At 48.6% G+C, this 26,177-nt stretch overlaps 1 long non-coding RNA gene across 1 annotated transcript; it reads left to right on the forward strand.

The window, feature by feature from the left end:
• The first annotated feature begins 14,248 nt into the window (after positions 1-14,248).
• On the forward strand, positions 14,249-16,430 carry LOC125128920 (uncharacterized). Its single transcript, XR_007135350.1, has 2 exons — positions 14,249-14,291; positions 15,973-16,430. It is a non-coding gene; the product is annotated as an uncharacterized LOC125128920 (long non-coding RNA).
• Positions 16,431-26,177: the final 9,747 nt, after the last annotated feature.

The following is a 26,177-nucleotide window of genomic DNA, read 5'->3' on the forward strand; positions in this document are numbered from 1 at the left end:
ACATGTAACTTAGCACAGAGATACTAAACTCACTGAAAGTATCAGAAAAGGCTTCGCAAAGATGGCGTTTGATGCTTCTATTCAATCACTTTTGCAGAGGTTTTGAGTTTCTATTAAGCACCAGGTACCTGCTTGGTGCTTTAGGCAGAGAGAGAGAGTTACACACGGTCCTCACTCCTGGGGCTCCGAGCACCATCCCCCTGCTCCTCCAGCTGCAGCTCAGATGCCAGCTCCCTGCCCGCCTGGCCCCCAGAAGCCCTCCCTGTGAGACTCACTTTCCCAGATGCTTCGTCACACCCTGCCAGCACTGCTCTGCTGGATATGTGGATGTCACTTATCCTCAAGATCATGAACCCTTGGAAGCCAGAACTGTATGTTTGTTACCTTTCTATTAAATTCCTAAAGCTGGGAGAACACAGGTACCCTTGGTGGCGTACTGAAAGGAGCCAGCTGGAAGACAGGGGGTGTCCTGGTCCAAACAAGAATCTGCCTTAGAGGAGTTCCTGCCATGGCTCAGTGGTTAACGAACCCCACTAGCATCCATGAGGATGCGGGTTCGATCCCTGGCCTTGCTCAGTGGGTTAAAGATCCGGTGTTGCCATGAGCTGTGGTGTAGGTTGCAGATGCAGTTTGGATCCCGAGTTGCTGTGGCTCTGGTGTAGGCCGGTGGCGACAGCCCTGATTAGATCCCTAGCTTGGGAACTTACCTGTGCTGTGGGTATGGCCCTAAAAAAGACAAAAAAAAAAAAAGAGAGAGAGAGAGAGAGTCTGTCTTAGAGCCAGAGGCCCAGGGAACCGCATGGTTCCCAACCCTTGACCTCAGCTGGGGACTGAGGAGGGCTGCCTCACCCCATGATCTGCACACAAAAGGAACCCAATGTTTATTGAATGGAAATGACCCCTCCAGAGACAGGCCCTCACCCATATCTGGGGAAAAAAGATTCTCTCCACTCAAAGACACTATCTCTTAAGGTCTCAAAGCTCAACCGATGATATTCACACTCCAGGGTTTGAAGAAATTTAGTTTGACTGTAGACCTGGGGCCGAGCTCCAGACTGGGTGCATGGTGGCCCATGGCAAATGGGGAAGGAAGACAGAGAGAGAGGAGGGATGAGGGAAAAAAGAGGAAAAGAAGGAAAGAAAGAAAGGAACTGAGATGGGAAATGAGTGACAAATACAATTCTTCGTTACACATCATTCAGCTTCAAGTAGCGGAGATTCCGTTGACAGATAAAAAATAATAAGGGAGGAAGCGAATCTCACTTGTAACAAAGAGGAAAGACACCCATACATGCGGGCAACTAGGATTTGCAACTGTAAGTTGGCGCTGCCCCTCCTCCCTCTTGGCCTCCAATACGCCCTCGGCCACCCATGCCCACCGCAGCCCAACTCTCCCCGCCCTGAGTGCCAAGACTTCCTGAGTCTTCTCCGTCGTGCTCCGGCTCTGGCAGACAGGTGGAGTGTGCCTGAGTCATGCGAGAGGAGTCTGAGCAATTTACCAGATGCTTAAAGACAAACAACCAAATGTTTCCTGTGCCTTTGTCTTTTCCGCCAAGATCCCAAGAGTGATCTGGGAATATGACCATCTCTATCCTAGGGCCACAAATTGCTCCTTCCAGGGCATTCAGTTTCTAGAACCCCTTCCTGCTCCCTCTACTCAGCCTCTGTGCCCTCTGCCTCTGTCTCAATATGCAGACCCTCTCACTGTTAAATCCTCCACCATAGGGCTCCTCATCACTAGCATGTGAGGGCCTCTCTCCCAACTACTAATCTTTTGTTGTTGCTGCAGCATGTGGAAGTTCCCAGGCTGGCGATCAAACCCAAGCCACAGCAGTGACAACGTTGAATCCTTCACCCCTAGACCACCAGGGAACTCCTCGACTACCTAGTCTTTATCCCAACCCACTGATGGCATAAACCATATTCCACAGTTGACAGCAATTGATGTGCACAGAACCCACCATCACTACCTCCATCCCTACCTCCCCACCAGCCTCCTCAGTCCCCTCAGTAAATGACCCCAAGACCCAAGACCCAGAGTCATCCTAGGGTCTCCTTCTTCAACCCACATCCAGTGACACACCCAGCTTTCCCAGTTCTTCTGCCCTCTTTCCTCGGACCCTTCTGATCAGTCTAAAATGCAAATCTGGACCTATTTAAACCTCAATAGCTCCCTACTACCCCCAAGGGGAAACAAAATTCAATTCTCTCCAAATGGTGCCTGAATTCCTCGTACTTTGGCAACTCATACCTCCCCAGGCTTGTCTCCCCTGCACCGTAGGGACACTCCAACCACTTCAAATTATCACTATCCCTGAGCATGTTTTATCGCACCCTCTGCCTAGAAGGTGCTCTGCCCCCGCCCCCGACACACACACACACCTGCTTCCCAGGACTGTCCTCTGAAACACCTGCCCAGATGGGACCTGATCAGGAGATCCCTGTAATGCAGCACGTCTCTGACGGTGCCCCTGTGTGCCCTGTGCTCCTGATTGGCTTCCCCCGTTGGGTTCTGAGACCCTTTACATTAAGGTCTGGGTGCTCCGCCCATGACCCTGAGACCACAAGAGGCACATAACCAACGCCCAGGAGGAGTGAGACTTCCTGAAAGTCTTATCCCTGCTTCTACACCAAGAGTTCCTTGGGGTAGATGCTTTATGCTGTCATCACTCTGTCCTCAAGGATCCAATACTGAGCTTACAGCCTTCAGCAGATATTTGTTGAGTGAAGAATGAAGGAATGAGAGCTCGTCATCATGGTTAGGGAGGGAGGAGGCCCACAGAGCTGTCATAGCTGCTGCAGAGCATGCTCTGACCTTGACTCAGCCTGATTCTGCGGAAACTGACTGAAGCCACTCCTCCCCAGCATGCTGCCTTGGTCTCCCTGGGATGTCTGCAAACAGGAGACTTGAAACCTTGGCGATTCTGGATCCCTTTTAAATAAACAGAGGGATGTCAAGTCCTGCTTGAGTTACTCTGAGACTCTAGGGGTCACCTGGAATCTGTCAGAGATCTGGCCCATCCCTCCTCCACCAGCGGATGACAGTGGCTGCAGAAGTCAGGTCCAGTGCGTGGGGCTCCGGCCACTGAGCTCCATGCTCTTCCCATCTCCACTGTCGGAACCGCCTAATTCTCTGGCCGCCACTGAACGGAGGGAAGATATGGGGAGCTGGAACGTGAGAACAGAGTCACTCAACTGCCAGTTGTCCAGTGGAGGGACAGAGAGCCCCACGGACTTTGAGAGGTCATGGGAGAAAGTCACTCCTGCTTTCTGTGGCTGATCTCTCCCTGGACTGCTGCCTGAGGAGGGCAGGAGCTAGGCCTCTGATTTTGTGGGTTCAGTTGCTGCCCTTCCAAGGAGGTTATTCTCCGGAACCCCCTTGGATGAGGCCAGCTTTCTGAGTGCTGTCTGTTCCTGGCAGATATTGCAAAACTTCTAGTGCTCAGGGGTTCTCTGGTGCAGCTAGCTCTGGACCTGCACCAAACTCTTCATGTACCAGATAGCTGATCTCTTTAGGTTCCCAGTGCATTGCTAAATCCCCAAGACCCAGAGAATGCTTGGAACATAGTAAGAGGCTCATTAAATATTCGTGGGAAGAAGGAGGAGGGAGGTAGAAGGAAAGAGGAAGGGGAGGGAGAAGGAAGGAATGAAAGAAGGAAGGGTATCAATTTACATGCTTTTCTTGGGACAAAATATTTCCAGTTCAGTAAAGCCAGTAAAAAGTAAAATGGGATCTGGGCTTCAGCCTGGGGAGTCAGTCCCCATTGCAGCGTGTGCTGTGATCTGCCTGCTGCCAATACTCCCACCAGTCGAGGTGTGGACACCAGGGCCCCAAAGCCAGCACTTTGTGGAACATTTCAATACCCACCACAACCTCTGTGTGAGTCCTCCTGTTTCTGTGACGCTGGAGCAAGAACAAGTCAACATCCTGCAGAGGTATCTAAGGGTTCCCCTAAGACCATGAAGACTGGATTCCACCATGAATCTGGATTCCTACTAAATGGAAACAAGAGGACCCAGCAATTATTTGCCCTCAATTCTGTGCATCTCTTGCAGGAGGAAACTAAGGAAGGAAGGGAGGAGAGAAGGAAGGGAGGAGAGCCATGGGCCACCGTTGGCACCAGCTACCACCGAGCTGGCAGAGAGTCCTGTGAGCTTCTCTCGGCATCTGGGGACCCCATGTGAAGACAACTGCCCAGAACAGGGCCTGCCTCCCACTAATCCCAAGACTCTTGGACACAAATTTTCATTTATTGGAGAAGAAAGTCTCTTGGGTCAGAAAACTTGATGGTCAACGAAGCGTCCTTAGCAGCACATGGCAAGAGCACTATAACCCTTTGCTCTTAGGGTGTGCCAGCCCTGTCTCTGCCTGGGGCTTTCAGCGCCCCTCTCCCACAAGCCTCCCCTGGCACCATGGAAGGAACTTGTCTCAGAAGCACCGGGCTCGGAGCACTGCGGGCCTCAGCTACAGAGATGCCATATTTCCCCTGGGATCCTGGAGGCAGGGGTGACCAGAGAGAATTCTATCCAAGGTGAAAGCCTCTGGGTCTGGTGGTGCTCCATCAATACCCTTAAAGTGGAAAAAGAATCAGCTGAGCAGAGGGAAGACAGGGGAATAAAATAGAATATGAAACAGAGAAATCTGCTCTTGTGTCTCCACTCTGCCCTATTACCCCTAGAATCTTGGACATCACATTCCTTCTTGGAATCTCAATTTTCTCATCTCTGACAGGGAGGCTACTTGTATGGTACCCAATCCAATGAGATCACATGTGGTAAAGTCCCCGATGAGTCATAAAGGACTATAAAAATATAAACGAAGAGTAATAATAAAAACACCATCAGAGAATGATGATGATAAGGCCAACCTAGGAGGAGCTCTGTCCCTCTCATAACCCTGCAGCCTTACATGATGTCAGTGAGCCCAGAGGGTGGAGGAAGGGGAGGCCTGCAATAGGAAAGACCCCCAGTGATAGCCCTGTGTCAACACACTCCCAGGGCACTGCTGGAGCCTCCCTGGAGGACAGTCCTGAGGGCACACACTGCCTTGACCCAAAGAGGGTGAGAGAGCAGGAAGGAGCCTGATGTCTGATCTGAGTGACCTGGCCTTGACCTTTGTGGGACTCCTGTGATGACTGGGAATTGAGCTCTCTCATCTCTCCAGCTGGTTCTGCAGGTGTCCGGGAACCAGAATGTCAGGTGGGGGCGGAGCCTGGGCTCAGGCCATCACTCTGCCTTGGGAGCAGCGTACCTGTGTATACAACAGGAAGAGGCTGGATGAGAAGACCTCTGCAAACCCACCCTTTCCCGGGAGGATCCCATGGACCAGTCCTGCACGTTTCCCACAGACTCTGTTCCCGGAGGCTCACAGTCCTTGGCACGATATCCAGCACCCAACACTGTCCACAGCACCCTGCACTGGCTGCGCTCAGGGGCACACCTGGCTTAGAGGAGCTTCAGTCTGACCTTGCACCAACAGTGACATGTCCAAAAGACATTCGGAGCTGCTCTGGAAGGTTCATCCATCAGTCAATCATTGCATCCTCAAAAACATATCAAGTGCCTATAACATGCCAGGCATTGTGTTGACCCTAAAGATACAGATGAGAAGAAGGCCTGGCCACTGTGTTTAAGCCATTGCCACTCTGGGTCAGGGTAGGGTTGGGTGGACACACACACAAACATACATGTAAGACAGGATGACACATGCAGAGACCCTCCCAAGACCTCGCGGTAGAATGAGACAAGGTGGGGAGTGACAGGGAGGTGACACTCAATGTTCTGTCTTTGGAGTTACAGTGCTACTCCCACCAACACCTTGCCCACTCCTTCCACCTTCTAAGCCAGGAGCCAGAAGGAATCCCCTTTCTGCCACTGATTCACTAGGTGACCTTGGGAGAGTCCCCATGGCCCCTCAAGGTCTTAGTTTGCTCATCTGTAAAATGAAAACAACGATGACTCTATTCATTCAACCAAACCACAAATTTTTTTGAGCAGCAGGTTGACTTTGGGAATACAGCAGGGAGCAGACACATGGCCCCTGATCTCGTGAAGTTTAAGGTTCACGGGGAAGGTGGACATTAAACAGGACATCACATTAGTGCTGAGAGCTATGAAAGGTGAAACACAGAGTCCTAGTGAGCCGCAGGAAGAGACTCTCACCCAGCAATGGTCACAGTCTCAGCCACGTTATGAGTTCAATTAAGCCATGCATTTTAAAGTGCTCTTCATTTGTTTTGTTTTATTTTATTTTATTTTATTTTATTTTATTTTATTTTATTGCTTTTTAGGGCCACATCCACAGCATATGGAGGTTCGCAGGGTAGGGGTCGAATCAGAGCTACAACTGCCGGCCTACACCACAGCCACAGCAATACCAGATCTAAGTCCAGTCTGCGTCCTACACCACAGCTCACGACAATGCCGGATCCTTAACCTACTGAGCAAGGCCAGGGCTTGAACCTGCATCCTCATGGATCCTCATGGATCCTCATCCTGAGCCACGACAGGAACTCCAAGAGTTTTCTTGACACTGTAAAGTGCTGTGTAAATCTGTGTCGGCCTCCCCTGTGTGTTTTCTCTCTCACTCAGAGCAGGAGAAGTCCGAATATGAGAAAGATGGAAAGGAAAACAAACACCAGTTGAGATCTGATTACGTGGCAGATGGTTCCCATAACTACTCTCAAGGTGGAAGCAATGTCAGGTTTACAGGCAGGGACAGGGATGCACAAGAGGCCACGCAGAGGGTGGCACAGCTCAGGGGCAGATGCTAAGTTCAACCCTTCAGGTCTCTCAACTGCTCCAGAGTCGACAGGAGAACGAGTCCCCTTCCTGAGTGTTTCCACCCCCAGCCCTGCTGCTCCACTTCTGCTTAGGAGGAAAGGGTTAAACTGACCCCATCCAAGAAGCTGGGCGAAGGGAGATGTGCACCCAGGAGAGGCCCGGGTGAGAAAGGGCAGCCTGGCAGAGAGCCCTGGCATTGCCCGGCTGATGGGACCTGAATCATTGCCAAGGCCCCGCCGGAAGATGGGCCCGCCGAGCTCCGAATGAAGTCCAGTCTGTTTTCGAATACAGGGAGTGGACAGATGTGGCAGGTGAGGTCCAGAGAAGATACCTGGGTGGCCAAGGCAACAAAGAGGTGGGTGCCGTGCCCTGTTTCTCAGACTGCTGGTCCCACTGGACTGTGAAGGCTGGTTTTGGCGATGCCAGCAGCCCCCTGTTGGTTTACCCATGTCATCACTCCTGTCCCTCAGCTGGTGGCCTCAGGCTCTCTCTCTTTTTCTTTTCCATTGTAAATTTAATTTAATTTAATTTAATTTTTTTATTATTATTAAAGTGTAGTTGATTTACAATGTTTCTTCAAGTTCTGCTGTACAGCAAAGTGACCCAATCACACACATTTCCCTGTGCTGTACAGTAGGATCCCATTGCCCATCCATTCCAAATATGAGTTTGCATCAAAAAAAAAAAAACCAAAACACCCATCCATTCCACTCCCCCACCCCCCGCCCCCGGAAACACCAAGTCTGCTCTCCTTGGCCATGATCTGTTTCTGTATTTTTTTAGATAGTATCATCCTTGAGCGCTCTCTTGTCCATTGAAAACCTGCTGTTGGGAGTTCCTGTCATGGCTCAGCAGTAACCAGCCAGACCAGTATCCATGAGGATGCGGATTCGATCCCTGGCCTTGCCCAGTGGGTTAAGGATCCGGCGTTGCCATGAGCTGTGGTGTAGGTCACAGACGCGGTTCAGATCCCACGTTGCTGAGGCTGTGGTGTAGGCCGGCGGCTATAGCTCCAATTCGACCCCTAGCCTGGGAACTTCCATATGCTGCAGGTGGGGCCCTAAAGAGACAAAAAATAAAGCCTGCTGTCCCCAAGCCATCTGATACATACACTAAGTATGGCCCCTTCATGGGGAACACGTGTGTGTGGTTGCAGGTACGGACCCCGGGATGAAGAAATGAAGGTGCAGTCATGGGGTTCCAGGTCTAAGCCCTTGGAGGAGTCCTGGGCAGGGGCACGGGGTGGTGGCTAGGGTAGATTTCCCCCCAGATGAGGACACCGAGGCCCAGAGCCAGAGCAGAAAGCAGAAAGCAGTTCACCTTGGTCACCCAGCTAGTAAGTGGCAGGGTGAGGCCTAGAACCCAGGTTTTCTGAATTCAGCCCCTTCAAGAAAACTATAGATCATGTAGACCTCAGAGCAGCCAGAAGCCCCTTCCCCAGCCGGAAATCATCCCCGGGGGACAGCAATCCTGTCCCCACACGACAGGGGGAAACTAGAGATGATATTTGCTTTCCCAGCACCCAGAGGGCTGGGGAGGAATTTCGGTCCCTAGCCAGGGCTTTCCAGGTTAGTCACCCCAAGTCCCTTACCTGACAGCCACAGAGCAAACACAACCCACTCTCCCCCAGAGTCCCTATCTGCTCTCTGAAGGTGCCATTCTGATGATAACAGGATGCCCCCTGGTGGTGGGGTAGCAAAACCCAACCTCAGAAGTCCGACTCCTGTTGGAATCGTAAGTCTATTGTCCTGGGGGAGCTATTTAACCACACTGAGCTTTGGTTTCCACATGGATAATGATGGGAGAAATTCAGCCTAAATTTGGGAGTTTCTCTGAGAACATTGAGGTGACAAATCTGAACTCGCTGTGTGGCCCCTGACACACGGGACTTGATCAGGCAATGCTTTCCCCTCGGCAACCCCTTCCTTTCTATAATCACCAGAATAGTTCATAGAGTTAATTTAGAGAAAGTTGGTGATGTGATGCAGACAAGATACCCTAAAGGTGGAGTCTTAAGGGAAATCTCTGTGTGTTTTATTAATACTGTAGTCCTGCTTCTTTGGGACTGAGATACCTCAGAGCCTGACCCAGCCAGTGTTTGCAACACCTAGGGGTCAGGATGCTTGGGTTCTGCCCTTGGACTGGGTGTCTTGCCCTGGGTGTTAGTTTCCTTGCCTGTGAAATGAGAAGAGAGGTCAATAATTCAGTAAATATTTAAGATAAGCTTCTACTGTCTCCCACACACCAAACACAAGACTGAATGAGGAAAGAGGAACCAGGAGTACCTGTCGTGGCTCAGTGGTTAACGAATCCGACCAGGAACCATGAGATTGCGGGTTCAATCCCTGGCCTCGCTCAGCGGGTTAAGGATCTGGCGTTGCTATGAGCTGTGGAGTAGTTTGCAGATGTGGCTCGGATCCCGCGTTGCTGTGGCTCTGGTGCAGGCCAGCAGCTGTAGCTCAATTAGACCCCCAGGCTGGGAACCTCCATATGCCGCGGGAGCGGCCCTAGAAAAGGCAAAAAAGACAAAAAAAAAACAAGGAACCACATGGATGGACATGAGGATGGGTAAGATGTGGTCTCCGTCATAAAGGGACATAAAACCTGGTAGTAGAAGCCAAGAAATGCAGGAGGGAGCTGGCACAGCAGGAGTTTAAAAGCACAGACTTGGGAGTCAATGTGCTGGGTTCGAATGTCAGCTCAACCTTGGGAAAGATCCTTAACTTCTCTGGGAACTGGAGGCTATAAAATGGTTCCCATAAATTATTTTACATCATAGTAATATTATCATATTAATTAATAAATTATACTAGGTATAATATTTATACTAGTGGTATTATATATTACTATATATTATTTATTTGTAACTTTAGAATGTTTACATTATATAATTGCATTATTATGCATTTATGATATTAATATTAATTGTACATTATATAATATAAATGTGTCCTGCATAAATTATATTCTCTATAAATATGTTATATATAATTTACATAAATATAATAAACATAAAAACATATGGTATAATACATTAATTTATTAAAGCACTTAAGATAGGTCCTGGTACAGAGTGTTATCACCCTGTGTTTGGTGTGATAACCAGGTTTACTATGTAGAAGGCACTCCGTAGGGGCATGCCTAGTAGAGGAAGCCACAATTGATTCTGATTATTTGAGATTGACAGCATTACATTAGGCCTTGAAGGAGAAGGAGGTTTGTAGTGATGTCTGGGTGGCTTCCTGCTCTTTAGGGTCCTATCTGGGACCCCAGCGAAATCTCCAAGATGGGCCACTGGTTCTGGACTCGTGTCCTTGATTTTATCGCCCCCTGCTGTCCATTGTGTGTAAAGCAAGTTGGATACTTAGTCTCGTTGCCACAACGGGGACCTGCTGTATAGCACAGAGAATTCTACCCAGTATTCTGAAATGATCTATTTGGGGAAAGAATCAGAGAGTGGATATGTGTATATGTATGACTGGGTCACTTTGTTGTACAGCAGAAATTATCACAGCCTTGTAATATAACTATATTTCAATAAAACTTAAAAAAAAAACACTGGAGTTCCCGTCATGGCTCAGTGGTAACGAACCTGACTAGGATCCATGAGGATGCAGGTTCCATCCATGGCCCCACTCAATTGGGTTAAGGATCTGGCTTTGCCGTGAGCTGCAGTGTAGGTCGCAGACACAGCTCAGATCCTGAGTTGCTGTGGCTGTGGAATAGGCTGGCAGCTGCAGCTCCAATTCGACCCCTAGCCTGGGAACTTCCATATGCCATGGGTGCAGCCCTAAAAAGCCAAAAAAATAACTGTGATCTGGAGAGCTTACAGCCTGATTTAAGAGACTTGGACTATGGAATAAGAAGGAACAACAGAGACAAGAGAAGCTGAGTTGAAGAGAAGTTTGGACAAAGAAATGTTGGAAAACAGAGGTATTAATTTGCTAGGGCTGCCATAACAAAGTACCAGAGGCTGGGTGGTTTAAACCACAGAAATCTATTTTCTTATAATTCTGCAGGCTGGAAGTCCAAGATCACGTAGTCCAGAGGGCTGGTTTCTTCCGCAAACCCTCTCCTTGGCTTGGAGATGGCCCCCTTCTCCTGTGTCTTCCTGTCTTCTTCCGTCTGTGTGTGTCTACGTCCAAAGCTCTTCTTCTTATAAGGACATCTGCCACATAGGATTAGGGCCACTTTAATGGCCTTGTTTTACCTTATATGTCCTTTAAAAGCTCCATCTCCAAATAGACATATCCTAAGGTATTGGGAGTTGGGATCTCAACATATGAAGTTGGGGAGAGGAGGCTCACAACTCGGCCTAGAACAGCAGATGAGAGGTATGACCTCTCCTGGGTACCAAAAGGGACACCTGTCCTATCACAGATATCCAGAGTGATAAAAACATTCTGGAAACACACAGCTATGATAGTTGCAAAGCCTTATGAACATACAAGACATCCCTGAATTGCACACTTTCAAAGGGTGAGTGTTACGGTATGTGAAATTATATCTTAATTTTTAAGGAGCTCCTAGGACCTTATGGGGCTCTTGGGTAGGTGTCATTCCAAGGTCTTCCTGTTTCTGACACAGATGAAGAATAGTATTTACATTCCATCTTGTTTAGTGTGCATCCCCGCGCCAGAGAATAACTACGATATTAGACCAAGTAAATCATATTACAAGAGAACAATGCCAAATGGTGCAGATTATAGAATGCAAATACCCAGTGTTCTAGAAGGTCAGGAGGAGAGCTCGGCGGTGACTGGCTGGGGAATGGGGTGGAGCCGGACAGGGCGGGGGACAGGAAGCCTTCTGGGGGGCGGGGCCGAGCTAGACTTGATGGGTGGGGCACAGGTGAGTGGGTCGATGGGCAGGGGAGTCATGTGGAGTCATGTGGAGGCCAAAGGAGACATCGGAGTCCTCCTTCCATGCCCGCCTCCGAGACATGGGTGGGACATGGGAACCAGACAAGAAGGCGGGAGGTAAGCCAGGAGAGCAGGACGGAGGGAAACCACTGCGGTGGGGTGGCAAGATTTGTACACTAAACAGAAATGGGTAGAGACAAAACAAAACTAGGAGCTTCTTTAATTTAAATGAACATAATGCTGATTCTTGAGCAACTGGCCCACATAGGGTGGGGATAAAAGGGAAAACGCACTTAAAATGCCTGATTAGATGTCTGTATTCTGTCTCTTTTAATGAAATTATTCAGTCTGAGTAAATCTCACCTCCCTATTAACGTGACTTACCCCTCTTCCCTGGTCCTGCCCATGCTGGCTTCTGGGTTCAGGAGCAGGGAAACTTTCAAGAGCTGAAAGCCACACACAAAGGGAAGCCTGCGATTCTACTGTTTGATTTGGGGGGTTTTGCTGCCCCCTACTGTTGGAGGACTGAACGGACAGGGTTCTCCGGCTGCAGCTGGGTGATGAAATCTGTGATCCTGTGACTCAGGCAGGCCCAGGATCCTCCTGAGTAACCCTGGTTCACTCTAGCTCCGACTGGAGCTGGGGACTTCCCTGAGCCCTGGCTGTGGCTCCGGACACCCTGTCCCCAGAGCCCACCCTGCCACTTTCAACTGTAGAGGCACAGACCCCATTCATCCCAGCTAGGGTGACTCTCCCAGCCCCCACATCCCCACACCAGCACCTCGATCTCCTTCCTTCTCCAGGGGACCGATAGGATCCTCTGGACCCCTTTCACATCCATGGGATGCAGGGGAGCTTGGAAGGCATCCCAGCTCCTTCCATAGCACCAAGTAGGACGCAAGCTACAAGACTGCAGTTTCCAGCTTTCTTCTCCACTCAATTATTTGTCCCATCTCCCAACAGCAGCCCCACCAGTGAGAGAGTCAAGGAACACGTCTAACTGTTGGATTAGCCGTCTCCATCCCCTTCTCCCTCAGGGCCTCAGACATGCTGTAGGACCACAGGAGCTTTTAATAACCCTTCCCTGTGCAGAGGGGACCTCCCCTCCATCACATCCTCCTCCTGAGACCCAGAGGGTCACGAGGTCACCAGCTCTCCGGGGTCCTCAGCAACCCCAGTATTAGAAGCTGACCCCAGATCTTTACCCCGTCCTCCGGCTCTTTGTAGAATAGGGGGAGCAACTGGGGGGCTCCCTGAAAAGAAGCCTGCAGGCCCACAGAAGGGACCGATAACAATGAGGAGAAGGGGAGACCTGTGGATGCTCCTTGGGGCTCCAGTTTCAGAACATCCCCACGCTTAGCTCACGGACAGAAGAGTGCAGGGCTGAGTTCATGCTGGCGGCCAAGAGACAGAGCAGGAGGCCGCCTTCAGGGCCCTGCCCTAGGCTGACCCCTGACCCCAGCAGGTCTGATGTGCGAATTGCAGAGGGAAAATCTAGCAAGAGTGCAGCCCTTACAGGTGAAGCAGGATGCAGAGAAAAACCAAAGCAGAGCTTCACTCTGACTCTCCTCAGGGGCCCCCTTTGGAATAAGACCTCATAACAGAAAGACCAGACTCCGACTCGGCTCTCTGGGTAAGAGCACTGGGCTCGGGCGTGTGTCTGAGAGACATGAGTGGTGTGGCTAAAAGGAGCAGCGGAGTGGGGGGAGTGGGGGCAGAGCCGGGGAATCCCTTGTGAGCTGGCACCTGCTTTTCCCCAGCATGTGAACCTGTAGCCCCCCGAGCTTCCCGATCACCAGCTATAAAACAGGTGTGATACAACTGCCTGCCTCCCTTGGTTCTTGTAAGGGTTAGAGAAATAGCAATGACATTGACTGTCCGCATTAAAGCAGAATTGTTTTCAAATAATGCCTTTAGTAGCCAGAAGGTAAGTTAGTCCAGGCAGTAATGTTGAAATAATTTTAGCCACCACCCCCATGTTTACTCCATCACTGGAGCGAGAAAGAGAAGGGGGAGGGGGTGGTGGAGAGAGTGAGTGTGTGTTTGTGAGAAAGAGAGAGAGATGAGTGGGGGAAGGGAAGGAAAGCAAAAAGAGAAGAGGAGGGGAGGGCAGGGCGGGGGGTGGGGGTGGGGGGTGGAGATGAGAGAGAGATGCAACCAATATGGAAGCTGCGCTGCCCGGGCTTAAACCTGGCCGCTGGCCCATGGGTTTAAAGAGCCTATTTTCTTAAGGACCAAGGAAGCTGGGTCATGGGTTGAATTGAGAAGAGAGGAAAATAATTTATTTATGCATTTCCAAGAAAGAACAGGATCATAGAGTTTTGAGAAACCAGATTCTCAACCCAGGGAAGAGGAGTCTTCATGTGGCTTCCTAGAGTCCCCGCCAGGGAAAGGCCACAGTTGGTGAGGGCTCGGTCTGCAGCTGCAGAAGAGTAGCTCAGGCTCTCCAGGGAAGGATGGATTGAACAGTCAGGGAGCGGGAATGGAATGTCAAGAGTCACCCTGCATGTGCCCGAATGTGGAGGAGCCACTTCCTGCTCCTCCCAGAGCCAGGAATTACCCAGAGCCTATAAAACACATCTCTGCACCTGCTCCTCATCCGCCCTGAACCTCGGGATTGCCTGGTCCACAACTGGGTTTGAACAGGTGAGTGGGTCTTTAGGAACCTAAAGGGAGCACAGCTTAGAGGGTGGGGGCTGCTGGAGACCACGTGGAGTGGAAAGGGAGGGAGGGGGAATCGGAGAGGAGGAGAGGTTTTGCCTTGGATCTGGCAGAATCCCCTGGGGAGCTACACCCCCTAACCTGGATGGTGAGTGATTAGCCGACCCAAATTCTCGCCAGTGTCCGGCCTCTGTTAACTGAGACGGCTGGCTGGAGAGGGTGTATCCTAGGCCATTTGCCTTTCACAGACACATTCGTAGATGCTTAGAGAGGGGACAGAGGCACACAGAGAAAATGATGACACCCGGTGATACCGTGAAATACCATCTGCTCCTTTTCTCTACTTTGAATATAATTGCTTTCCTTCCTTCCTCCCTCCCTTCCTCTCTTTTCTCATCCATTTATCCGTTCATGTATTATTCACGTATTCAGCAATTACTTATTGAGCTCCTACAGATTATCTGGTGTGTTCCAGACACTGGAATGTAAAGTGTGCAGAACTGGAGGCTGACAAATCCCTCCTCTAATGGAGCTTCTGTTTCAGTCTTCCACCTACATTTATTGAACATTTTCTTTCTTTCTTTTTTTTTTTTTTTATTTTCCCACTGTACAGCAAGGGGGTCAGGTTATCCTTACATGTATACATTACAATTACATTTTTCCCCCAGCCTTTCTTCTGTTGCAACATGAGTATCTAGACAAAGTTCCCAATGCTATTCAGCAGGATCTCCTTGTAAATCTATTCTAAGTTGTGTCTGATAAGCCCAAGCTCCCGATCCCTCCCACTCCCTCCCCCTCCCATCAGGCAGCCACAAGTCTCTTCTCCAAGTCCATGATTTTCTTTTCTGAGGAGATGTTCATTTGTGCTGGATATTAGATTCCAGTTATAAGTGATATCCTATGGTGTTTGTCTTTGTCTTTCTGGCTCATTTCACTCAGTATGAGATTCTCTAGCTCCATCCATGTTGCTGCAAATGGTATTATGTCATTCTTTTTTATGGCTGAGTAGTATTCCATTGTGTATATATACCACCTCTTCCGAATCCAATCATCTGTCGATGGATATTTGGGTTGTTTCCATGTCTTGGCTATTGTGAATAGTGCTGCAATGAACACGCGGGTGCACGTGTCTCTTTTAAGTAGAGTTTTGTCCGGATAGATGCCCAAGAGTGGGATTGCGGGGTCATATGGAAGTTCTATGTATAAATTTCTAAGGTATCTCCAAACTGTTCTCCATAGTGGCTGTACCAGCTTACATTCCCACCAACAGTGCAGGAGGGTTCCCTTTTCTCCACAGCCCCTCCAGCACTTGTTATTTGTGGATTTATTAATGATGGCCATTCTGACTGGTGTGAGGTGATATCTCATGATAGTTTTGATTTGCATTTCTCTTATAATTAGTGATGTTGAGCATTTTTTCATGTGTTTGTTGGCCATCTGTATATCTTCTTTGGAGAAATTATTGAACATTTTCTATGTGACTGTGCCGTATCTTAGATATTCATGTTTAATGAGCAAGATGGCGGCTTTGGCTTGTACGTGTGTGTGTGTGTGTATGCACACTTATGATTACTTACAGGTGTCAGCAGCCTGGGGTTAGATTCCAAAGGAGGAAACAGTAATCTTGGATTTCACAAGTCCATAAAGCATCTGGATTGGATTTTAGGTCAACTGAATCCCACCTAGATGTCCTGCCAGCAAATCCCGCAGCCTTGCCAGCCTCCTCTCAAAGGACCCACGACCAAGTGTCCCCCAAAATGTCCCCCTAGGGGCCCTCCCAAGATGCCCTGCTCCAGTCTCTTCCTGCTGTGGCCTTAGCCCCAGGGCTGCAGTGGCCTCAGCACACTGGTACAGCAGAGCTCCAGCTGTTGCCACAGCTTTGGGGCTGCTTCCTGCCTCGCCTCTGAGAATCAGCTGAAGACCAGCCCCAGTCCTGCGCTTCTTGGCCCTCAGTCTCCTCCATCCCTTGATGAGTCTCTCCTGGGGGACAAGACCACCCTGGGGCTCGCTGCAGAAGCAGCCATCAGCACAGTGACTCTGGCTGGGCTCAGACTCGCTTTCCTGATATTCGGATGTGATTGCTCTGAATGAGTCGCTTTGCTACAATAAATATTTTTAAATTCCCCTGGTCTTGTGAGTTTTTAATCTTTTTTTTTTTTTTGTCTTTTTCCTAGGGCCAATCCTGCGGCATATGGAGGTTCCCAGGCTACGGGTCGAATCAGAGCTGTAGCCACCGGCTGACGCCAGAGCCACAACAACGTGGGATCCGAGCCATGTCTGCGACCTACACCACAGCTCACAGCAACGCCGGATCCTTAACCCACTGAGCAAGGCCAGGGACCGAACCCGCAACCTCATGGTTCCTAGTTGGATTCGTTAACCACTGAGCCACGACGGGAACTCCATGGTCTTGTGAGTTTTGATTCATGTTTTCACTCTGCTTATTAAGTCCTACTCATTCTCTCTGAACAGATGGCTGGGTTCTTAACTTCAGCTGGATAGGGAAAAAAATCAATCCACCAAATAGAAATAAATGAATTTTAAAAAATAAAACAAAAGAATGGGGAGTTCCCTTTGTGGCTCAGCCTACAACAAACCCAACTAGTAATCCATGAGGATGCAGGTTTGATCCCTGGCCTCCCTCAGTGGGTTAAGGATCAGGCGTTGCCATGAGCTGTGGTTTAGGTCACAGACAAGGCTCGGATCTGGCATTGTTGTGGCTGTGGTGTAGGCTGGCAGCTGCTGTTCTGATTCAAACCCTAGCCTGGGAACTTCTATATGCCGCAGGTGCAGCCCTAAAAAGAAAAAATAAAATAAAAATACAACAGATGAATGAATAAGGCAAAACAGAGACAGATTCAGATACAGAGAACAAACTAGGAGTTGCCAGTGGAGAGAGGGGTTAGGGCAGAAGCCAGATAGGGGACAGGGATTAAGAAGTAGAAAATACCAGATATAAAATAAGTTACAAGGATATAATGTACAACACAGGGAATATAGCCAATATTTTATAATAACTTTACATGGAATCTATTAAAATATCAAATCACTGTGTTATATATCCAAAACTAAATATAAAATGGTAAATCAACTATACTTCAATAAAAGAAAAAAACTTAAAATTTTTAAGGAACTAAATAAAAATGTTTAAATGCCTGTATGGTTTGTTTTGATAAACCTAAAATGTGGATGCATTAATCAAACAAATAAATTAGAGCTATACTGAATTACCAGGGAGAATCTTACTACAAAATATGTTTGAAATGTTCCTTTAAATAATTGTCTTTTACGTGAATATGACAATAAGTGTCCTTTTACGTAAAAAGACATGAACTTGGACATTATTCTTTAAAAGTTCTGACAATAAAATATGATATTAACCTGAAGTTTGTGCTCAATCTTTTCTGCTGAGTTAGCTGTTGTTTGAAAGGGGATTGGTGTGAAGGAACGCCCTGACTTGCTAGAGTTTCGAAGGAGGAGACACACAGCCACAGGCTGGGATTCTCAGATCCTCCTTGTGCACGGGGAAGCCTAAGTGAATGCAGTCTTTCGACATCCATGCAGTAGCGCACAAGTGCATTGTCAAGTGCACAGAAGCCAGGAGAGGATGCTGTATGGATCTGCTTTGTCCTGCTCTCTCTACAACACTCTGAAGCCCGTTCGTTGTGTGGCTGGTAAACAGCTTCTAAAAGGCATTACTAACCGTGACGAAATCTATTCCCCGGAATTCAAGTATAGGCGTGATCCTCCTGCCCACGGAATTTATGTGGGCTCAGTGTCAATTCCAGACTCACCATTTCATTCATATTTCATATATACACACCTCTTCCTATAAACTAGAAGGTGAACCACCCATTCTACGGATCACCAAGAAAGAAAAAAATGCTATCAATTCCACTACGAAATGCCAGCCACTGTCCGGTGTGTTCTGATGTTGGGGCTGTGGAATGTGAAAGTGTGTGGCTTAGGTGATGAATTGAGATGAGGACAGAGCCCGTCAGGTCCTACCATCTGCTGTGAAACTAGCTGGCCTGAGTCAGCAAGGGCCCAGAGCCTGCCCTCCCCTGGGGCCAGGGCCTCTGCTCCCAGCCGGCTTGTCTGTTCATTCTCTTCCCGCTTCACTGTGCCCCTTTCTTCCTTTGCACACCACATTCCTGGGAGGCTCTTTGGAAACCAGAGGTTCTGCTCAGATCCAGCTCCACTGCTCTCATGGGTAAAGTCACTTTTGCAACCAGACAGAGAAAGTCACAGGTCCTGCGTGAAACAGAGGGACAAGGGGCTATGTCAGGACACCTCTTAAAAGGTGTTAGCACCAGGCTCCAAAGTGAGCCCAGCCTCTCGGGAGCAGGACTCATGAATTCTCTCACATGCTGCTGCCTTTATCCTTCCGTCCTGGAAGGTCATGGCCATGTCCAGGCTGTCCCTCTAACATTCATGGACGAGATGCGGCTACAGCCGGGAGCCAGTTGGGACATAGGCTCTGAGGCCCCACTTCTCTGAGGCCTGGGGAGTGAGGCATTAAAATGATCCAAAACTTAGAAATAAAGCAAAAACAGACTTCTGCGCAGTCTTTCAAATGTGTACTGCATGCTACCAGCCAAGCCTGCTTAGTTTATTTGATCTGAAATTATTTGGGGGAGGGTATGATTTTAGTATTCAGGGGAAGGTGTGAAAAAACACATATTCTATTCACATATTCTATTTATTATTGGCTAGATTAGTGACTTTATTAGTTAGGTTCATCATATTATGAACCTAACTGCATAAAGTTATATTTAATTTATAAACAATTTCTAAGTTGCAAATTCTTTATGTCCAGGAGGAAAGATAACCCAATGGTTTCATTGCCCTTTAGGACATTATTGAGTTTCATATTTCAATTTGCAAACTTATTCAGCATTCTTTCCTCTTTTTTTTTTCTTTTCTTTTTTTAGGGCCACACCTGCAGCATATGGAACTTCCCAGGCTAGGGGTCCAATCAGAGATACAGGTGCTGTCCTACACCACAGCCACAGCAATGAGGGAATCAGCACCGTGTCTGACATCTACACCCCACCTTGCGGCAAGGCCAGATCCTTAACCTACTGAGCGAGACCAGGGATCGAACCTGCATCCTCATGGATCCTAGTCAGGTTCGTTAACCGCTGAGCCATGAAGGGACCTCCCAGCATTTTTTTCTTTTTCTGCCTGTATATACACTGGTATCTCCTATTTGCCTTGAACCATGTTTATCATCCTGCTGGCTCCTTTATTGGTGAGTGAAATAAGTTGATACATGCCGAATATATATTTAGGTATGAGTCATGATTTTAACTTTTGAAAATTATGGTCTAACAAACCCTCACATCCACTTTTTTGCGCGTGGAGACCGAGGCCAGGGCCAGGACCAGAGAGCGCCAGTGCGGACAAGAGGATCCAAAGGGCTTCCATGACTTCACACAAAAAAAGCTGGATTAGTAAATCGAGCAAATGAAGAAAACAGATGTGAGCAATAATACATCAAGGAGGGGCGAGGTTTTTCCTGGGCCATAGAGGGCTCCAACAAGAAGTTCCAGTGTTAGATCGGAAGGGGTTTTCTGGAACATACTGAATTTCAGTTCCCAGGAACCTTCATTGGATAAATCAAGGAAACAGCTGGAGGGGCTAGTGCTCAGATTAGTGACTTTCCAGATCAGGTGAACTTCAACTAGAGCTTCTGAAACCAGCCCCAGGCCATGCTTCTTCAGCTATGTTTATTTTTTCATCCCTGTATGAATGGGGGCAGTCAGGCATCCATGCATTCATTTGGCACTGACTGGGCAATTAAGCATTTGCTTAGCCCCCAAGGGAACCTTGGCTAGGAGGCAAAGGGTTTCTGCTCTCAGGAGGATCATATGCAGGTGGCTGTGACGGTGGGAGACAGACGCAAGAATATCTACAGGCAGGTGTTTCTTCATTGACCTAAGCTATTTCCCAACATTTTCTGAGATATAAAGAGACACAAGGAAACATGTTAAAGAATCATTTATCCCCCCACCTCTGGTTTCTCCCGGGGGACCCCCATCCATCCCTCCACCTTTTATTCAACAACCCATCCTGGCAGGCCTCCATGCACGGGCTTTCCCATGTTCACACACACTTTTGAAACCGACAACACTTATGACTTGAACCCAGCCTAAACCCAGATTGGAACATGAACCCACAGTTTTTTGGGAGTTTTGGGGTTGTTTTTGGTTTTTGGTTTTTGCCTTTTTTGCTTTTTAGGGCCGCACCCATGGCATATGGAGGTTCCCAGGCTAGGGGTCAAATCAGAGCTATAGCTGCCAGTCTATACCACGACCACAGCAATGCAGGACCCAAGCCGCATCTGCAATCTACACCACAGCTCACGGCAACCCTGGATCCTTAACGCACTGAGCGAGGCCAGGTATTGAACCCGCAACCTCATGGTTACTAGTTGAATTTGTTTCCTCTGCGCCACAATGAACCCACAGTTTTTAAATTAGAATCACTCACCTGATGTCTGGACTTACTGAGGTTCGGGTTCTTTGTGCCCCAGGGCAGAAGGAATTCAGCAAGACATAAAGCAATACGCAAGAAATAGATTTATTAGGAGAAGATGTTTGTGAGACATGCAAGTGGTAGACAAGGAGGCACTGCCTCGAGGATTATGGGGCTGAGAAAAGAAGGCCTCTTCCTCCTCCTTCAGTAGTAGCTCCTCCCTAGTATCTGGTCAGAGAGTATTTGACCCTATAAGGGCAAACTACGACTGTCAATGTGCTTATTCAAATCAGCAGAAGGGTGGTCCTTAAACACCTGCCCTTGGTCTGAACCTGAACATAGGCCTCACCCCATTCCCCACCCAATGACCTGAGGCATATCTCTTGCCTCCACTTGTCAAGCAATCCTGCCTCTTTCTGATGGCCCTTTTGAGCAATCGTTAACTAACAGCGATCTCCCAAAGTTCCTTAGGTTTCTCTCGCTGTCTCTGGTCCCTTATTGGGACTTCCATAATGACCTGTGTAATATCCTCCTCCATCCCTATCAGACTGGCTGCACCCACAGCATCATGTGGGAGAGCAACTTCTCAGGGTGGGAGAAGCCAGAATAGAACATCTCACAAGGACCAGGAAAAGCTATGGCTCAGAATTCAGGTTCCCTCAGAGCGAGACAGAATATTAACTCAGGGAGTCAGTGTGGGAACAAGGGCTCAGATGCATTTCTTTGATATGGATATTGATTAATATTTGTGGCTTAAAGGCTCCAGAGAGTAACACCGCCACAGGACTTGTTTTATTATAGGAAATGCGCATTCCCCACAGCGTTTGTTTACTATAGGCAATTTGAATCTCTAGCCCACTCCTCAACTGAAAGAAAAGGAAGGAGAGGAATGGTGACTCAATCTAAGGAAAGAAACGGACCAAAAAACCCCATAAAACTTAGGGGACATTTCCAACCCTAAAACCCTATTAGACAAGGACTAATATAGGTCATTGAGCAAGGCCAATAGGAGAAAACCACATCTCTCTGGACCCCATGTTTGTACCCACCCCCCATCTTTAAGAGATAAAAATCCCTATAGGACAATAAAGAAAGGGGCTCTTCTCCCCCTCCCAGCAGCCCTTTGAGCTATTTGCTTTCCTTTCATAAAGACTTTGCTTGCTTGCTGCCTGGGTGTTCGCAGAGTTCATTCTTCGACTGAGTGAACAAGAACCCCGATTCTGGTATCATCTTTCCGGCATCAAGAGGACACGCTCGAAGGAGCTGCAGAGAAGAGCCTCTGCAGGCACTGGTCCCGGGGATGGCAGATCCACTCTCCAGGGAGGGCTGGGGCTGGTGAAGCCCCTCTAGGCCCAATATCAGACCCAGGGTGGTCCTGGGAGCTCCCAAGACCTCCTGGGAGGCAGGCATGAGGAGACAGGGGAGTGTCAGTGTTACAGCAGGCAGACAGTTTGACAGGAGCAGAGCAGGGGGTCCTGGGGCCAGATGGCAGGAAACCGGACACCATGCAAACAGCAGGGTCCATGGGTGGATAAAGAAAAGCAGGAACCTCCAGACTGATGGGAAACCACAACTTTTGAGGTGATCAGTGCCCTGGGGGCAGACAAAGAAAGGTGGAAAGAGCTCAAATCTCCAGTGTCTGAATGTAACCTCATTATAATAAAATTAGCTATGCAGATAAGAAGGACCCATGCACACCAAGGCCATGACACTTCTGATAAAACTAATTAAGGACAAAACCCCTCTCCCTTCGGAAAGGTGAAGCAAGTTTGAAAATTAAGGAATACGGCTGCCAAACTCTGCCTTCCCAGTGAATATCCTGCCCATACAACTAACTAAATGCCCAGGATAATCGATGTGCTAAAAAAATGCAGGGCAGCTGCTCGCCTGTCTGCCCACCTCTCCTTCAGAGGTGTAATTCTCACTAAAGTAAATCTTCAATTTTCTTTCTCAATTTTCCATCTCATTTCTGAATTCTTTCCCTGACCAGACAGGAACCTAACTTCCAAAGACATCAGGTACGACCCAGCACGTGCCTGATTGGGCAGGAGCCACTTCCTGTGCCTCCGGCAGCCAAGCCGGGGGGCCAGTAAAAGACCCCCAGGCTCCAGCCTCTCACCAGCTCTGACTCGCCAGGGACCACTCCCTGCTCCCATCTGTGACCAGGGTGAGCGGGAAATGAGCAGGACAGGGGAGAAAGAAGAGGAGGGCAGCAGGGGGAAGGCCAGGGGCAGAGAGAGGACAGAGGGGAAGGAGGAGGCAGAGGAAAGGGTGTGTGTGTTTGTGCCACACGGAGCAGGAGCCAGACTGGCTGTGCCTTGATCTCTGCATCTGTGTCCCGGATTTGCCCAGATGGTCCAGGGGAGCCAACAGGGCCCATCTCTCTCACTGTGCCCAGGGTTTCCATGTGGGGAGGCGGACAGGCGCCAAGTTAGAAATATTTACACCATGGGGTTGAGAATGCTTCAAACCAGGTCTCCTTCTGGAGTGCTAGCGGCTAGACACAGCCCGAGCACTCCTAGTGGTCCTGGACGTCTAGTGGGGAGCTCAGGTTTGCACCGAGGGAACAGCAACGTCAGGGGTGGGAGTCCTTCTGTAGTCAGCATGAACAGACCGATCCTGGCTCCCCTCTGGGAGGAGAAGAAGCAGTGCCTCCTACTGATTATTTAATCCAATTTCCTGTACTTGCGGAGAGATGTAGCTGCTTCAGGTCACAGATGCAACTATGATCTAAAGGTCATTCCTCTTCCACATAGATATTGATTTTGTTTGTTTGTTTGTTTTGGTCTTTTTAGGGCCGCACCCGCGGCATATGGAGGTTCCCAGGCTAGGGGTCGAATCAGAGCTGTTGCTGCCAGCCTACACCACAGCCACGGCAACTCGGGATCCGAGCTGCGTCTGCAAACTACACCACAGCTTGCAGCAACGCCAAATCCTTAACCCACTGAGCGAGGCCAGGGATCGAACTTGCAACCTCATGGTTCCTACTCAGATTCGTTTTCTCTGCACCACGACGGGAACTCCATGTATATACATTGATTTTAAAAGAGAGATTTCATTATGTAGCCGAAACGCGGCCTCTGTGCACTGGCCCCAGTTAAGTCTCAGAGACAGAGTGTTGGGCAAAGCAGAAAGAACAGCTTTATTGCTTTGCCGGGCAAAGGAGGTCCCAGCAGGCTAATCCCTCAGAACTGTGTCCCCTGCAGAGGGACTAGCAAGGGGGTTTATAGGTTTAGCTTGGAAGACAGGGTTATTGACTAAGGGGTCTGTGTTATTCTCCCTCATAGATCATTTCGGGGTTGTCAAGTCCAGAGCCAGTCGGTCCAGTAATGGTTTCTGGTTGTCTTCGGGCTTATCAGTCCTTGATCTTTTCGCTGGAAAGAAGATTGCTTCCCGGGAAAGGGTGTTAGAGGGTGTTTCAATTACAAAAGGAAATGCTAGGGGCAATATAATTCTAAAAAGTAAACACTAGTAAATAAAGCAATTAAGCAAGGAAGAAATCCTTTGTGAAAAGCCAGTTAAAGTCAGGGGGCCAAGGCAGGACATAACATCGTGGTGACTGTTTTAACCAGTTTTCAGCTGTATCCACTTTTTTTTTTTTTGTCTTTTTGTCTTTTCTAGGGCCGCACCTGCGGCATGCGGAGATTCCCAGGCTAGGGGTCCAATCAGAGCTGTAGCTGCCGGCCTGCACCACAGCCACAGCCACGTGGAATCCCAGCCGTGTCTTCGACCTACACCACAGCTCACAGCAACGCCGGATCCTTAACCCACTGAGTGAGGCCAGGGATTAAACCCGCAACCTCATGGTTCCTAGTGGAATTCATTAACCACTGAGTTATGAGGGGAACTTCCTGTGTCAATATTTTTTAATCATTAACTCCGGAGTCAGCCTTTTGAGCCTGAGAGGAGGACTGGGAGGCTAAAGGACAAGGCTTTTCCCACACAAGGACTCGGGGACTGGTTTCTATAATGACCTTGGTGTAAGTATATAAAGAGTTTCATTATTAGCTTTTAGGTGGACTGAACTTGTGCCAAGATGACCTGCTAGCAAAACCAGCAGCAGTGTCAGGCCCTTACCCTCCCAAGTGCACCCTCAAAAAGTCCACGTAAGTGTCCCCCAAAATGCCCCCCTGCAGTCTCTCCTGCCTGTGGCTCCAGCTGGGGGTGGGGGAAAGGGGCTCCCGCTTTTGTCTGCCTGGCCTGTGCCACTGTCCTCTCTTCTTTTCTAAATCACTCCCTGCATTGAGTCATTTTCTTTTATGCTTATCACTGTTTTTATCCGTCTCCTTAGTCATTTTTAAGTCCCTGAGTGGCAGTAATTTTGAGATTTTAAAATTGTGTTTATTGGTTATTCCTACAAAATTTATTTTATTACTTTAAATTTTTCTTTTCACTTTTCAAAAACTTGATCTGTCTTGACTAAAATATATAATCGATCAGATTTTATTGACCTTATTATAATATCTTTTGTTTTAGAAACATTTTCAGTCTTTATATAATAAAGTACATCTTTCTTTGTTTTTACAGCTTTGGTGTTTCTTGAGTTGGCTAGAGGTTTGTTTGTGTTTTCCCTTGTCCTTAGTATTTACATGTCAGCAAACAAAACGGAACAACCCTCTAACCAATCCCCCATCCCCCCCCCCAAAAAAAAAGGGTTAAAAAAAACAAGCTCACCAAGCTGGAGACTTAGGGATTCTGCGGATGGAGGAGGCTAGACGGGAGGTGGACCCCTGAATCTGTTTCAGGGGCTTCTGCCTTAAAAAAGAGCAACTTACTGAGCCCTTCCTTTTCCCAGGACCAAGTCCAGGTAGAAAACTGACCAGGCAGGAAGGTTGGGGCTCCCCGGAACCGCAGCGGGGTGTCTGGCACGCTCACCTGCGGAGGAGTTGGGGTTACTTCTGCCTCCTCACGTCTCCTCCAGCCGCCGCCTGGAGATGGATCAAGGACCGTGGTCTTGATTTGATGTCTCAGGGCAGGAAGCAGGACGGCAGAGCATCGGGCTCTGAGAAGCGCTGTGCAGAGATGGCGCACGTTCCGTTTTACCGCTCCATCCCTTCCAAACTATCCAGTCAGGGGTTATTATTATTACCCCTCCGTTATGCTTTTTAAAAATATTAAAATTCGATTGACATAATTCAACATCTATATTCAATCAAATACTAAAATGCTCGATACAATTTTTTTTTTTTTTGCCACACCACTATGTGGAAGTTCCTGGGCCAGGGATCGAACACGCACCACAGCAGCAACCCAAGCTGCTGCAGTGACAGTGCCAGATCCTTAGCCTGCTGTGCCACAGGAGAACTCCAGAATGCTCAATTCAGTTTTGATGGAGTTGCACAAAAAAGTATGATTTGGGGGGGGGGGAGAATTGACCTCTTTCTAATATTC

Source organism: Phacochoerus africanus, chromosome 6, assembly GCF_016906955.1.
Source record: "Phacochoerus africanus isolate WHEZ1 chromosome 6, ROS_Pafr_v1, whole genome shotgun sequence".
Taxonomy (NCBI): Eukaryota; Metazoa; Chordata; class Mammalia; order Artiodactyla; family Suidae; genus Phacochoerus; species Phacochoerus africanus.